The sequence below is a fragment of the Apteryx rowi genome, unplaced genomic scaffold (assembly GCF_003343035.1).
Source record: "Apteryx rowi isolate R43461 unplaced genomic scaffold, aptRow1 scaffold_431, whole genome shotgun sequence".
NCBI classification, from domain to species: Eukaryota; Metazoa; Chordata; class Aves; order Apterygiformes; family Apterygidae; genus Apteryx; species Apteryx rowi.
In genome coordinates this window covers 760,153-771,082 of record NW_020450685.1, presented here as the reverse complement: position 1 = coordinate 771,082, position 10,930 = coordinate 760,153, and positions in this window count along the sequence as shown.

Sequence of the window (10,930 nt, the reverse complement as noted above, 5' to 3'; positions counted from 1 at the left end):
GCGCACATGTCTGCTCACACTTCTCATTATAAGCTCTTTCACTCATGGTGGCACTTAGCAGCATTTATTTACTGTGGTTTGAAGGTACTGGGCAGAAGCACAGTATATCTAATACTTTAAATGTAGACTTGCCATATAAAAATGAAACAAGAGATAAGATTAGACCTTTGAATAATTGCCCAGCTTTCCTGCAGAGATTATATTCACTAGTGCTAACATTATTTTTTCCCTAATGTTCTAGTGTATGAACAGCTCAAGTGAATTAATTTTCTAAGGCAGAAGGTCAAAGGAAAATAACTGATAAGCATTGTGCCTGCTATAGAATATCACTTTACAATATTCTCTCATCCTCATTTGTCAGATAGAGAATAAGAGATAATATAATAAAAGTATATAAACATATTTTTTGTCAGGCCATATTTAGTTTTAGTTGCCCCAAATGCTATTTTTCTTTGTGGATATCAGTAGAAAGAGGATCAGAAAAGTCAGCCAAAAATGTCAAATAAAAAATAAAAATAAAAAAGAATAAACCTCAGAACCAAAACCAATGAAAACTGAGATCTGATGAATAACATGCACTGCACCAAGAAACTCCTTTTCAGCCTGTTATATATTTATCAAACTACTGGAGTGTGAATTCTATGAATAAGTCTTACCATCTTTCAGGCAGCAGGCACAATAAAAATTAGAAGTACAGAAAATTGTGGGTATTACAAAAGGTTAGTTCTATCAATTCATACATATCTATAGATTGGAATGTCACAAAAGAAGAGAAAGTTCTGTATGTCTTTCCACTTGTACCTTCAACCAGAGATGGAGCAATATCGCATGACGTCATTTTTGACATTTAGCTGCACATACGACAAGATAAATAACCCCCCACTCAACCAAGAGATGTTGTAAACAGTGTATATAATTTTAAAAGGGGGAGAGATGGAACATTCTTAGCATACGCTATCATCATTCTCCGAGATCGTTCATTTATAGTTACCTCTCACGTGGCGCCGTTATTTCTGGTTTCAAATACAATACATCTATATTTATACCACATCCGTTCTGCAGTACCTGAATGTCTCCCATGTAATAGAAAAAGGAGGTAGCCACAGAAATGCACAGTTATGATTATTTTCTCTCATTATTTTTATTACGGCTCGTATTGCAAGCACTAGTTTCACAGAGCTCATTTGGGTAAGCAGTAGCTTATTACAGTAGCTAAGAGATTCACAGTCTGGTCCTACAAGTGTTGCAGTAGCTTCTCGATGTCACCATTRCACTATGTCTTATACTCGCACGTAATGGAAAGATGCTGCTTCTCCCAAAGAGCGTGCTGTCCATAGATCTTGCCTCCTGGAAGTAAAGGCTGCGGTGTGCACGGCTGAACACAAGGTAGAGCATCACTTAGAGGGTGAGGGATGTGTTTGCTGGAGCACTGTATATTTCTGTAATAATGTTGTGTTAGGTCTTCCATCTTWAAAAAAAAAAAAAAGAAAGAAAACACAAAAACCCTCTTAGCCCACTGCTTGTGGCCAAGTTTTCAAGAACCGGTTTCTTGAAAAGAAGCCAGTGCATCCAAGTTACTGCCTCTAGCCGCTTCCTGACTTTCTAATTAAGGAACAAAAATGTAAATATTCAGAAAGGGAAGGAGTAATTCTAATATGCTTTGGAATATTCCTTACCTGCAGAAAAAATATGTGATAAACAGGAAAAATCCCTGCTTGCATTCCAGAAAGAAAGAAATTAATTTYCTGCGTCACCTTGAAAATCACATATTGATATTTCTTATCTGAAGGGCATCTGAAGCTCTAGCTGATCCCTCAGAAGGAGAAGGGACCTCTGACGAACTCCAGAAAACCAGATGTATGGCAGACAGAAGTTGCTGAATTGTCATGTCTAGTTCCTAGAGAGAGGTATTACAGCCACAGATGGTTATAGTTCTGGTTGAGTGGGAGGACTAAAAATATGTAAAGGTAAATAAATCCATATTCCTGCGCAGAGTATGAGGCCTATGCCAAACGGAAATGTAAATGGTGCCGGTGTTGTACCAGGCTTCTGCAACACGGTAAATTCCAACCTGAGTGAAAGAAATGTCTTTTGTTACCATACCAGCTACCTTACTCTGCCAATTTATGCCCCTACTATGAGTCACAGACTAGCCATTTTTAGCACTCAGCACTGATTCTGAGCCATCTCTTGCATCTATACCCATAGCAGCAGTACTTTTGTTTAAAGCACTTCACTCGATTCTCCAATGATTTTCAAGTACTCCAGAATAATCTACCAGAAAAGCATTTAAACAGCATTTGTCAACAGCATGGTACTAATCTTTGAGATCTTGGTAGCCCACCTTCCCCTTTGGAAAAAAAATGTAATCAATTTTATCTAATCAGMCCTTACACTGGGCCTTACAAAAGTAACAGAAATATGTTAAAAGGGCCATGCCTCCATTAAAATACACTGGTGGGGGGCGCACTCGGATATGGGAAAACCCATGGAGAGCCGGGAGGCAGAATGGTTTCTTTCTTCAAGGCTCTATAGACACATTATCATTCAACACGTTTTATTGTCCACTGGAGTCAAATGAATAGAACCGTCTAATGGAAGCCACAGTGCTTCAGAACAGCCAGAACAGTCGTTACTGAAGCAGACAATAAAACGTTAGCAAAGCATTTGAAGCATTTGAAGCATCTCTACTCCAAATGAGAATGAGATTTCTTATTTATGCACAGGAAAAATAAAACTTGAACAACACTCCTTATTTATAGGCAGCAAAAGACAAAGCCAGGGCAACTGAAATTCTGCTTATAGAGCAAACAGAAAATGTACCACTTTTCTAGCATGGCCACAAGAAACCAGATATCATCTGAAGATACTCAATGAAAGATCATAGCTGATTATGAAGGTAAGATTACTTCTTTCCTGAAGCAGCAGAAATTCACCAGTGACAAAACATTACTCATTTTGGCCCATGTTTTGGTTTAAAGAAGAGGGGCCAGACTCTTCTCAGTGGTGCCCAGTGACAGRACAAGAGGTGATGGGCACAAACTGAAACACAGGAAATTCCACTTGAACACAAGAAAACACTTCTTCACTGTGAGGCTGGTTGAGCACTGGAACAGGTCGCCCACAGAGGCTGTGGAGTCTCCATCCTTGGAGATACTCAAAACCTGACTGGACACAGCCCTGGGCAACTTGCTGTAGCTGACCCTGCTTGAGCAGAGGGGTTGGAGCAGCTGATCTCCAGAGGTCCCTACCAACCCCAACTATTCTGTGATTCTGTGATCTTTATTCCATTGTGCCACAAATGTTGGAAATATTGAGCTAAGAGTTGAGAAACTGTATGAGTGGAGTACTCTGAAAAAGACTAGTGCCTGAAATTCCCTATCCTTTTTTTTTTTAAATGTAGTTGGCAACCAACACATGGCTTTGAATTTATTTGGAATGGGAGATCTTTGTTAGACTCTCGGGAAGCACATTTGAGAACATCTGACAGGAATTACTGACAAGCTGGTGGTCTTTTGCAAGCTAATTATGTTGTGTGGAGTCCAGCATCTACCGCAGAGATCTGAACTGAAAACAAAATAATTATCAAATAATCTAATCTGTTGCATTTAGATCAAATCCCTGTAACAACTGCTTGCTAATTATATGTATATGCCGGTATATGTGTGTGTGTGTGTGTGTGTGTGTATCTATATGGACAATATTTTTACTTTAACACTCTCTATGAATTTAATTCATTTAGTTCTTAGAAAGGCTTTCTTCCGAGAAAAGCCAGAGAAGAAAGTACAGTGACAACAGCCATAAATCCACAGCGGAARGTCTGCTGGATAAGTAGCACAGGGCATAAGTTCTAATATTTTTCTGCGTTTAAAGTATTTGTGTTCACTTTGGGTATGTGTGTTTATCTTTATGCAAGTCCTGGCCTGCTCAGAGCGCTTCAATTCCTGGATAATGGAAATACCATCAGAAGCCTGAATCTCATCATCTTTTTTCATAAATGAATCACTGGAGCAAAAAGGAAAAAAAATAACTACAAAAAACATTAGAAACAATCCAAACACAAACACAATACTAAGATTTTATTTATTTCTCTCTGTAATGTGAAGGCTAAATTCTTCACTGGGGTAAATATACAATGCCGGCAGAAGTTCAGGTCCAAAATTCATAGCTTAGGAGCAAAGGGATAAGGCAAAGTCCAAGATACTGTTTAGGTACTACCTGCCTAAATACAGTACTGGTTAGTGCAGGAATCCACATCAGCAATGTATCTTGGGACATTTTTTTTAAAGTATACATAAAGACCTATGTACTTTAGCAGGACTAGTCATGTGTTTAACTTGCATGTTAATTCTACTAAAACAGATAAAAATTACAAAAAAATCTTCCTCATTAAACCTTCTTAAATCTCCCTCATTAAATCTTTAAACTAAACTGTTAAACCATCCTCATTAAATCTTAAAAAGAAYTGTAGAAGAGCATATAATGAATTCTGTTATCAGATCCGTTTGCTGTCAGATTCAAATTCAAAGGTAAAATCCAGTTAAACAGCATCCAAGTTCAGAAGGTTCATACCCATGCTCTGGTTGTGAGGCATCACATCCGAAACGGTGCAGCTAAATTTATATCCCTGYTTTCATCAGAGCAAATCAAGTTAACACAAGAGCACGGAGAGCCCAGGAACCTAGGACAGCCTCCGAACTCTTTGCTGACACTGACTGGTGGGTGACTACAGAAGCAAGAGACAACTGTTTCCTTTATTTTTTCAGAAAGATTATAGTCAAAGCAGCAAATTTAGAAGGACGGAGGAAAAGGTATTCAATTTTTGCAGGCCAGAGAAATCTACAGTACAAATTTCACTACCTAGGGATCCATTTACTAACATTTATATTATTTATATAATACTATTTTATATTATTCTTCTTTGAATCTCCTTTACTCCTGAAGTATACGGTTTTCCAGTGTTGACTCTGTGCTTCTGTGACTCAAAAAATAATAGTGTTGACTCAGACAATTATTAATCCTTCTTGTCTTTCTGTAGCTTCAGGGAGAACTACAAGGAGTTGATTGCTATAGCTCCATTTATTCCCATGTTCTTTGCATTATCAGGTTACAAACCACCAGCCTTCACTTTTTTCTTGCCACGCTTGTGGGGCTGCATGTGATGCACTAGGGGAGTGCCCAGCAGAGCGTGATTGCTTGCTGCAGGTCCATATGCCGACATTGCAACCTCCTCCTTGCTCTAGGACTCGGYGTTGCAGGTGGTTGGCGACCCAGCTGCCCAGGGTTTAGCACTTGCTGGAGGTCACGGCACTGAGTTGCCAATGCATGAATTTCTGGCTGCTGCAGTGGTAAAACAACCAGGAGGATCCAAAAGACTGTCATGGATAAGGGGTGAGACTTGACAGAGCCACTGACCTCTCTCCTTTGTCAGGCTGATAGCCCATTAATAACAATATCAGATGGGTTGTTTTATCATATGAAACTGTGCAGCTTTGTAGAGATTTGGAGAGCAACTGCCTCACCATAGGTGTCTAGCATTAGTCTAGATGGCTTTGAGTGTCCCTCCCTACCCTGCAGCCTCGGAAAGGTGCAGGTCTTTCACATCACTGTGTCACATCATCCAGCTGCGTGCAGATGTCTTGGATGCCTTAAAGTGTTTCAAAAATGGAGCCTGATTCTTATGATTAGGTACCTGAATCACTTACTGTCAATAGCAGCTATGGCTAATGGAATGTATTTTATTAAAGCTATTTTTCTTGGAAAATTGTTTTACTAAGCAAGCTGTTGATTTGTTTATTGTTGCATTTTGTGCTATGTGCTTTCAGGGGGAAAGTTCAAATTTCAGCGGAAATTGAATGCTGCAAAATGGAGATATTTCTGTTGGAAACCAAACAGAATGCTTGGTGTTTGAATTGTCACTGAAAATTTGCAAATTTTTCTTGGCTAAGAGGAATAGATATTTTCCGAACAGCTCCGTAATGTGCCCTTTCCAGCAATGTCAAATGCCAGCAGTGATTGCCATCCAACACAGTCATGACTAGTTGCAACACAAACATTCCTCAGTGCTGACCCAGATAAGCTGTGCTGTTGAACAAATTAGGCAGGACAACATCATTATCTCCTTATTCTGAGGCCTAAAAGTTAGGTGTCTAAATGTAGGCTAGTCATCTTCTCCTTCTTCCAACAGGTGAAGGAAAGAGGAAGCCTTCTCCAGAAGACAATTTCTGTTTAACTTAAAATAGATGCATCAAATGAGCTGCAGGAATCGCTCAGTGTGTGTTATTTCTCTCTGGTGGCTACAGAGGAATCTGCTGCTCTCTCTGAACTGTAATCTCTGCAGGGCATAGGCTGGTTCTCACTATGTATCTGTGCAGTGAACGGCAAAATAAGGGTGTGTTATTGCTCTATCTCAAAATAAGCCAAAATGAGCTGCTGACATTTCTGTAGGCAAAAATATAAGGTCTGTATCTCTATAAATACAATGGCAATTGAAATAAGTTCAGTCAACAGTATTGCCAATGCTAATTACTGTATGCCCAGCCTCATGATATTTTGTAGGAGTTTTTCAAATGCATTTCCTAGAATCTTGCTTCTTTGTGGATCTGAGATGCCACAAATGGAATGAGAGAAAGGGAGAGAGAGAGAAAGAAAGAGAAAAAGAAAGAAAGAGAGAAAGAGAGAAGGAGAGAGGGAAGGATCTGAGTTTCAGGCTGTAGAGAAATTGTGAATCCCCAAACCTTAAATATATTAATAGAGAAACCATTTTCTTCTATTTTCAGTGCCACATATATTTTAAATATTTTTAATTGAGTTCAGAAAATATTTTAACTTCCTGTGCAAGACTGCTTTCATTCTCAGAYACTGCAGTTTTTGTCTGCATTTCTTWTGCCATTCTCTCATCCACACTGACCTTATTTTAACTCTTAGCAAGTGACACACTTATGACACCCCCCCMMMMMAAAAAAAAMCTGTTAGGAAATAAGTTCAAATGCATCCTCCATGTGTTTTCAGTTTTCCTACTATACTTGCTTTAGTCCAGTCATGCTCCCACAAGCATTCCTCTTTGAAAAAAATATGCTCTGATGGAGCTCAGTGTCCAAGCTATTTGGTTTTGTTTAGGCTCTCTATTGAATCTAGATGTCATCTGGCACTATAAATTACCATAGGATGTCTTTCATTTCCAAATCCCACGTTTGGATATATTTTAGCGTGGTGATGATTACCTCACATTTTCAATATCGCTTTTAAAATCTCATAGTCCTTCAGTACGACAGTTATTTGTGGCTCTTTGGCGCGTGATGCGATGAGGTTGTCTTGGTAAACTTCCGACTGGGCTGCAGTCCATATCTCAGAAACCACGACCCCGGTTGGCAGCGTGTGCTCCCTAGGTAACTATTTCAGCAAGTACTGAATGAGGGGGGAAAGTAGATCAGGGCTGAGCCACTCTGGCAGAGCGCTGCAGTTGCCCATGAARCACCTTTCAGCAAATAAATAGAGGACTTTAGCCTCTGGAGCTGACAACCCAGCATCTTTCACAAGTGGTAAATAAATAAAGCAAACAAAAAATGCCTTTCATATCAGCCCTGGAATTGCGTATCCTGTTGCTAACCTGAGATAAGCACAAGCCTTTTTCATATGTAAGGATGCATGTGATGGTTTCACATTGCTGCAGTTTCTTTTTGTGTTCTTCTCTAAAATGCCAACCCTGTCAGAAAATCAATTTTATAGAGCTTCTCTGCTGTGCGCTGTTCCCATGCCAGGACCCCCGCATCATTCACAGTATGCTGCCCCTGGGTGCCTAACAAGATTCCCGCGTGTTGCAAGACTTGTCAGCCGTTCTGATCTTTGCCGGTGACCCAGATGTGTGCTAACTGCGAGGGCTACTGCGCCTTCTTTTGCTGATAATAGAAGAGATAAGACAACAGCCTCAGCTGGTGAAATAAATGACATTTGAGGAAAATGTGCCCAGTTCTATAACTCTTCTTTTCTGAGGGCCTTCCAGAAGCCTTTTGTATGGATGGAAAACTTCCAAGAAGGCTTTGAAGGAAATTTATATTCCTGAAGAATATTTTGATTTAAAAAATCCTATAATTTACAACACTTTTACAATAATAGCTAAAGGCCCCAAATAGCAGCAGTACTTGACGTAGTTGCCTGGAACTTGGGATAAGAAAGGGATAAGCGTTACTTGTTGCAGAACTGCTGTTGGTCACCAGCCATACTTCAGCACAGTTCACATGCAGAGCTCCCAGTTCAAGGGGTGCCATAGATATTCAGGATCCACAGGCCAGACTGTGTTGTAGAGCTCTACAAACATTCATTCACACACCCAACAGAAAGCAAACTTGGCCTAATCCCTGAGAAGAGGCTGCTACCCAGATGGTTTTCTTGTACCAAATGCACTCTGTGTACTATGCCATACAAGAAAGCTGTGCCTGGGAACAGAACAAGTCTTGGCCTGAGGCTGCCCTTGTCTATATAATCTAAGGAAGCCCTAAAGGAATCACCTCCAGACTTCTGCAGAAGGCCTACAGAAGGCCTACAGAAGGCCAGAAACAGCCTGGTCATTTTATCATAGATCACCACAGAAAGACTCACATCTTAGATTTTTCTACCTACACTCTTCTTGTTTCTCTTTCCTTCTCTCTTTCTTATCCATCCATCCATTCATCATCCAGCCATGCATCCAGCCATGCATCCATCGCCTTCTTTTCCTTCATTTACTGTCTTCCTATAAATACACCTTCACATAGGCAGACTGGCCTTGGCTCAAACAATCAGTGGATCAAGCAGCTATGAAGGCCTTGACACCGCTGTTATGGATGTGAGAGTAATTCTGCTTCTTCTAGAACTATGTGGCTGCTCTAGGCTCTTCTGATTTGTACTAAGCAACTTTTCATTATCATGTGTATCATATCCAGAGAAATATTTATCTCCCAAAACTAAGTTCAGGATATTCTGCCTTGTCTTGTTCTGCAGCCAGTGTATTGAAACAAGCCTGTGTTGCTTTCCAAAAAAATATGCTTTTCCCGTTAAGTTTCACAGCAATTCCAGTCAAAGTCAGAGCAAGTGACAATTCCCTGCAGGCCAGATGTCTGTGTCCTTTGTCTGCATAACCRTTTTCTGATCTATTTATTTCTGCAATTTCCAGTTCAGATATGTTTTCCTATACTTTTCCCTTGTGCTCCTCCCATTTTTTTTCAATATAAAATCGTACCCTCTAGGATGGATGGCTATAACCAGATGGATATAAGGACTGGGTCTTTAGCTGGTGTAAATTGGCAATGCCAACAAAGTCCTTGGGGTTGCACTGACTTATATCAGCCCTAGTCATGACACACTTTCCCCTAATGCACATATTTCATGTATACAGAGTTTCTGCTTTAAGGCTTTCCCCGGTGGGCTGACCTGGTCTTTGAGCCACAGGCAGAAAGGCCAGCGGTGCTTTGCGTCAGGCACGTAGCTGTCCAAAGGCGTTTATCTGACATCAGGGAAGGGCATTTTGTTTAATTAGTAAAATCTCTTGTTTGTCTTTCTGGATCCGAATTTTGGAGCGTGGACACGGAAAAGTAACTAAATCACTGACAAGGCAACTAGCTCAGTAGGAGTTACTGGGTAAGAATTTGTTTCTGTTAGAAAAAAACAAACTTTAATGATTTGAAAGTTTATTCATTGCTCATCTAAACAGCAATGAGTTTCTGCCATTGTAAATCTATTCCTTCCTTTCCTGTTCTTAAAATGTCTATTACAGACCCATATATCATCCTGTGAGTTTATAAATGTTATGTGACACTGCTTTTCACCATATATCTGTGTCAGCACAGTGAAAACACAGTTATCACTAGAGATGCCACCATTGCAAATACAGTAACAATTTTCACGCTATCCAATCATTATTCTGGGAATTGTAATAGGATCTCCACTTAATCCCTACGAATGCAATCTGTAATACGGAAAGGTCTAGCAAGTCTTTGCAATGAAATACTATGCTTGAGTGAATGTCGTGTGCAAATATTGTTAATAAATTGTATTTAATATCTGTGGAATGAGAAGAAAGTTCATTAATGGAAGAAGAGTAACATGAATATAACAATATTATTCTCCTATGCTCCCCACAATCACAAATATATACAACAAATGTCATTTTTTATTGTTATGCCTACGTTAGGAAAGTTTAAAGCAAACTGTTTTGTGCTTCATATTGTACCTTCTCCCCAAGAGGCCACAAATTGGTGATGAAAACGTGCTTTTTGGAGTAATGACTTGTGTCATTTTTGCCCTGATCAATAAAGTTAAGCACATGTGAAAGTCTTTGCAGAATCGGATGCTCAAGAGAGTGCGGGCCTGAGGCTAGCACTTTAGCTGAGAAACAAGTGTTTCATCTTTGAGGAGGAAACGGCTGTTTCTGTTGCTGAAATTTGCCAGTGATATTTATTACACAACTGCACATAACTAAAACCAACTAAGCTGGAAGCAAAAGCAAGTTACACAAAGACTATCTGCATATTTATTTTGATAAGAAACCGAATCCCAAACAAAGAACAGTGTTGTACAGTTTAAACAGAAACTTCCTGAATTTTGTAATATTTATTTCTTCATTTATTCTTTACACACATTTTTTAACCAGCATGTTTAAAATCCACTTTTACACCATTCACATTTTACATTTTCACTTCTTTTTGCTTTTCCCTTTGAAACTTGGGGTGGGGGGCAGGGGAACAGTGTCTCTTTTTCTGTGTTCTGTGAATTCTGCACTGTTTTAATTCAGTGTGCTGACCTGTTCTTTCCTCTCCCTTTCCTTTACACCTCCGTTTTTTAAGACCTCAGTTTTGCAAGCATACGCAGATGAGCTTGATTTTATTTCACAGAAAAGCCGCGTTGAACCTCATGCGCTGACAGGGAATACTAAAAACTAAAATAAGATAAATAT